Raw genomic sequence first — 6,103 nt, 5'->3', positions numbered from 1 at the left:
CATCTTGCCATATGATTTAGTAGCAAGAATTTTTATTTGGTTAAATCAGATAATTTTATATAGCATTGAAAACAGTTTTCTGACACTTGGTAATTAGTTTACTTTCCAGATTATGGGCAGATCTGCCCAACTTTCTTTTTTCTGCACACAAACTGTTAGCACAAAATCTTGTTTTATTCAGTTAATATTTCATTTCTGTACTAAGATTATCTTATGCTTTTTAGATTGCTTATCTTTCATGCAATTATTGACAAATGACAGTCTCCTTACTTTTGAAGTCTTGTTGATAACTAAGAAATAAAATTTACCGTAAGCAGTAAATTCAGCTCATGTTAAAAGAGAAATAGATTTAGAGACATCTTGCTATGCATGGAATGGTCATCGTAGTGTGAGCCGTATTGCTAAATTTATCAATTCTTTTCAAAATATTTCAAATATTCTGAGAAATAATATAAAACTATTAAAGATTAAGGAGTGTTTAACCCTAGTAATTCCTATTTATATAATTTTCTATAAAGAAATTTCATACAACTTAAAGTTTGGATATATCCAGACTTAGCAGTGCTAAGTTGAGCTTTTGATTGGTTATCTCTAAGTTTGATAAGACATTTAAGATCTGGAAATCAGTAAATGCCATTGATTTTTTTTATATGTATGGTGTTTTATTTGCAATATATAAATATGTTTTAATTCCAGGCCAGTCATATTTGTGCCAAGATTTTACATTTCTATTAGGTTAAACTCTTAAGTATTGTACCTGATGATCTCTTGGTTTAAGCAAATATTTATTAACCTAGAAGTATTTTTGGTATGTTAGAGCACAAAACTGGGAGTTAAAGTCTGAAATCTTGTGTTAACTATCCATGTGATCTTGAACAAGTTACTGGACCTTAATTTTACATTTAGAAAATTAGGAGATTGCACATTAATAGGGTGATAATGTTTACCACTTAACTTTTTTAATGAACAAACAAGATTGTGTTTGTGGATGTTGCTTAAATCCAAGATCGCAAACATTACAGATGATAAGATTAGGATTATAAATGAGAGAAAATGGTTTTGTTGCTGCATCTCTTAAATAATACTCTAAATTTGTTTCACTGCTTTTGATTAAGCATTAAATACCATACATCAGTACTACATATATTAAAAATTAGTTTAGAATTAGTTTAGAATCCTTGTAGTTGTTTTCTATTGCCTGCTACATAAAGAAAATTCAATTTTAGTTTTGGTTACCAATAATTGTTAATGTAAAGGGAACATTGGCTGTTTTCATGCCAGTATTATGTAATGCAAGTTCAACCCAGAACTCATTTTTCATTCATATCCTAAATTAGTAACTTATGCTGAAATAGATACATGTGTAAGTTACTTATAAGAGTTACATGATTTTAGCTTTTACATTTAGGTCTTTGATTTTAAGTTAAATTTTGTATATGATGTGAGGTAATGATTCAACCTCATTCTCTCTTATGTGGGCATCCCAGTACCATTTGTTAGAAAGACTATTCTTCCCCCCCATTTAATGGTCTTGGCACCCTTGTTGAAAATTTTAAAGTTGCTTTGAGATAGAACTTACATCTTAATCGTCAAATTGTTCTGTAAGTTTTGTGTTTGTTATTACTCTTATATAGGACCCAGGGGCATCAGAATTAGATTTTTTTCCCCTCTGTAGTACTAGATGCTTAGTCATTTTTAATATAAAAATATCTTGTAAGGTTTACCTAGATACAAGTTTATATGTTAAGGCCTTTATTTGTGATAAGATCTATTGCTTCATTATTAAGAGAAGCATGTATATGATGATAGCTTAGGATAAGAAAAATTCAAATTTCATGACTTTTTATTCAACCAGAATTGTCTAAAATTTTTTAATCAGCCTTTTACATCATGAAGTAAGGCTTGTGATTAATTCTGTCTCTGCATATCAACTGATCTAGTTCCACTGTTGGATTTTTTTGTAACACATCACTAGGATATTAACTGTAAGGCATGTTAAGTTTTGATGCAAATTTATCAAATATATTTTACTTTTGAGTCAGTGTAGTGTCATTTCTGTGAATCCCATCTCAAGTATAATTTTGAATTGGAAAGCACATTTTCTTCAGACTATTAAAGACAATTTTTGTCTTTCCATAATTTCATTCAGCCACTTTTGAAAATGCCTGTGTCTTTAGTTTCTTACAGCCATCATGTGGATCAATAAGTATGTTGCCTTTTGCTATTTGGTTTTTATTTTGATGAAGATCCAAGACAAAATGTATAGTTCAGGAAAGATCACAAGCTAATTTATGGTGAGATTCTAGATTCAGATTATAGTTCCAATTAGAACAAACATGGTGCTTAGATTCTAAAGATGATCTATGAATCCTACATCCAGAAAAGGAAGTGATATTTGTTTAGTATTGAAATAAACAATATACAGAATATTGAAATGGTAGAATTGAGATAGGGAGGTAATGGATGAGGTGTGCCTATGAAATAGTAAATGCTTAAGAAATATATAACGTTTCTATCTAAATGAACATTATCCTTCACTTAGTAGGGCCATTGTTCCTCAAAATGTTTCCAGATTTCAGAGTTTATAATAAATGTTCTTTTGAATAGCCTCATTAATGGGAGATGCTTTTCTTTAAATGTTTTGCAATAGCCAATAAATGTTTTTTATCGGGGCGCCTGGGTGGCTCAGTTGGTTAAGAGACTGCCTTCGGCTCAGGTCATGATCCTGGAGTCCCAGGATCGAGTCCCGCATTGGGCTCCCTGCTCGGCAGGGAGTCTGCTTCTCCCTCTGACCCTCCTCCCTCTCATGCTCTCTGTCTCTCATTCTCTCTCTCTCAAATAAATAAATAAAATCTTAAAAAAAAATGATTAAAAAAATAAATCGTTTTTTATCTAAACCTACTGAATAAAGGTAAGTGGCCAGGCTGGTTCAGGAAGAAGGTATGTAACTAGAAGAATTAGAGGAGCTTTCTCATTAGCCAATAATCTGGTTCAGGTATCATGGCATGTCACAAAAACTATAAGAATGTAGCAGCATCAAAGTTGTAATTCAAATGGATTTTATAAAATTGCTCTCTTACAATGCAGCACATCTCCGTTACTTTGCTTAAAGTAGACAGGGTTTAAGCATTGTGCTTCCAACATTTTGTTGTTTTCCAACATCACATTGAAAGACATTTTTCCTGTTCTGGGCAAGAATAGGCTCTATCTGGTAAACACTGAAGTTACTCTGATGAAAACCTATTCCTAAAGAACTGAGCCCAGGAAGTTACACTGACTAGTGAAATGGCTATACTGAAGTTATAAAAGGCCAAAAGCTTGTGAAACTAATGAAACTACAATTTATGAGATTTGTTTTTGAATGCAATTGTTATTCTTTTCCTAGTGGCAATTTTTGCCTTATGTACATCTTCCAAAAACTAGATTGTAAGACAGCAGGAATGAAGGGGGAGAACTATTTTATTTTTTTAGGTGGTGGTGATCTGTTACCTTTCCTAGTGCCCAGCACAGCACCTTTACATTGCAAGCATTCAGTAAATGTTGAGTTGAAGCAAACTCACTGGTGTGTAAAGGTCAGTGTCTCAATCATATTCCATTGCAACCTTAAGTTTTATATCTTAACCACAGATATGTAAATGTTGAAATAAAATATTAGTCTGAGACTAACTGGAGATAACTGCATGTCATCTGGTCTGCCACTTGCAGGGAAGAGTACTGAATGGGAAGGCAGGAAAGCTCGGTTCAAGACCATTAATGATCCAGCTTGATGTTCTCCCATGAAAAATAATAGTAGTCTGAATAAATTACTCCAAAGAAGATACACAAATGACCAGCAATACGTGCAAACCTGCTCAAGTCATAAGTCTTTAGGGAAATACTAAATCACAGTAAGATACTTTACATCCACTATGATAGCTATAATATTTTTTTAAAGGACAAGAATATTGGCCCAGATGTGTAAAAATTGCAACTTATAAATTCCAGGTGTGAATGTAAAATGGAGCAGCTGCTGTAGAAAACAGTTTGGCACTTCAAATAATTAAACGGAGAGGTTCCAGTTCAAGATGGTGATGTAGAAGACTGAACACACCTCCTTCAGGGAACACACCAAATTACATCTATTAACAGAAAATTGTTTCCGAAGAAGAACTGACAACTGAACAGCTACTCAACAACAAAGAAAGAACAGCAAGAGAAATGGAGATGCCACAGTTCAAAAGACTAGTATATCTGGCTAGCCAGCAAAAGTCACTAAACACACATAATCTGCATAGGGGACACCATACACAAAACCACCACTTCAACTTTAGTAGGAGAAGTAGCCATTTCACCTAATTCATAGAAACAAACAAAATCAAGCAAAATGGGGAGATAGGAATATGTTCCAAAAGAAAGAACAAAAACAAAAATTAAGAAAAAATGAAACAGACAAGCAAAATGCCTGATAAGGAATTTAATGATCACAAAGATACTTAGTTGGAGAAAAGAATTGGAGAACTCAGTGAGACCTTCAATAAAGAGACAGAAAATAGGGGCGCCTGGGTGGCTCAGTTGGTTAGGCAACTGCCTTCGGCTCAGGTCATGATCCTGGAGTCCCAGGATCGAGTCCCTCATCGGGCTCCCTGCTCAGCGGCGAGTCTGCTTCTCCCTCTGACCCTCCCCCCTGTCATGCTCTCTCTCTCATTCTCAAATGAATAAATAAAATCTTAAAAAAAAAAAAAGATAAAATATAAAAAGGATCAATCATAGTTGAATACAATAAATGAAGTAAAAAACACTAGAGGGAATCAACAATAGATTAGAAGATGCAGAAGAACATATCAGGATCTAAAAGATAGGATAATAGCACACAACAGCAAAAAAAAATTGAGACTATATTAAGAGATCTCTTGGACAACATCAAGCAAACAAACATTTCCATTATAGGGGTGCCAAAAGAAGAAGAAGAGAAAGATGTAGAAAACTTATTTGAACAAATAACTGTAAACTTCCCTAACCTAGGGTAGGAAATAGACATCCAAGTCCAAGAAGCACAGAAAAGTTCCAAACAAGATACAGAGAATCTTACAAAAAGAGAATCTTAAAAGCAGCAAGAAAGAAAAAAAATTACCTATAAGGGAAAACTTATAAGACTATCAGTTGAGGGCTGCCTGGGTGGCTCAGTTGTTAAGCGTCTGCCTTTGGCTCAGGTCATGATCCCAGGGTCCTGGGTTCGAGCCCCACATCGGGCTCCCTGCTCAGCGGGAAGTCTGCTTCTCCTTCTCCCACTCCCCCTGCTTGTGTTCCTGCTCTCGCTATGTCTCTCTCTGTCAAATAAATAAATAAAATCTTAATAAAAAAAAAAGACTATCAGTTGATTTTTCAGCAGAAACTGCAAGCCATAAGGGAGTGGCTTGATATATTCAAAGTGCTAGAAGGAAAAAATCAACAACCAAGAATACCCAATAAGGTTGTCATTCAGATTTGAAGGAGAGATAAAGAGTTTCCCAGACAAACAAGATAAAGGAGTTTATCACCATCAAACTAACCTTACAAGAAATGTTAAAGGGACTTATTTAAGTAGAAAAGAAATGGCCATAATTAGACAAGAGAAAAATATGAATTAAAAGAGGTAAAATACGACAAAGTATACATAAAATGTGGGGAAGGAGGTAAAAGGGGAAGATAAAGGGGAAAAGTTTTTTTCCTTTTTTTATTAAAATGTGTTTGAACTTAAATACCATTGAATTAATATGGACTGTTATTTACTTAGGATATTGTGTATGAACCTCATGGTAACCACAAACCCAAAACCTATAATAGATAAACAAAAAATAGAAAGCCAAACAAAACACAGATAATACTCATCAATCACAAAGAGAACAAAAGAGAACAAAGAACTATAAAAATAATGAGAAAACAAATTTTTAAAATGGCAAGAAGTACATACCTAAATGTAAATGACCTAAATGCTCCAATCAAAAGACAGACTAAAAGACGGCTAAAAAACAAGACCCATCTACAGGGTGCCTACAAGAGACTCCCCTCAGACCTAAAGATGCACACAGACTAAAGGTAAAGGGATGGAAATACATTCACCATGCAAATAGAAATGAAAAAAAGC

Source organism: Mirounga leonina, unplaced genomic scaffold (assembly GCF_011800145.1).
Source record: "Mirounga leonina isolate KUSES-001 unplaced genomic scaffold, KU_Mleo_1.0 Mir_165, whole genome shotgun sequence".
Lineage (NCBI taxonomy): Eukaryota > Metazoa > Chordata > Mammalia > Carnivora > Phocidae > Mirounga > Mirounga leonina.
This window is presented reverse-complemented; position numbering follows the sequence as displayed.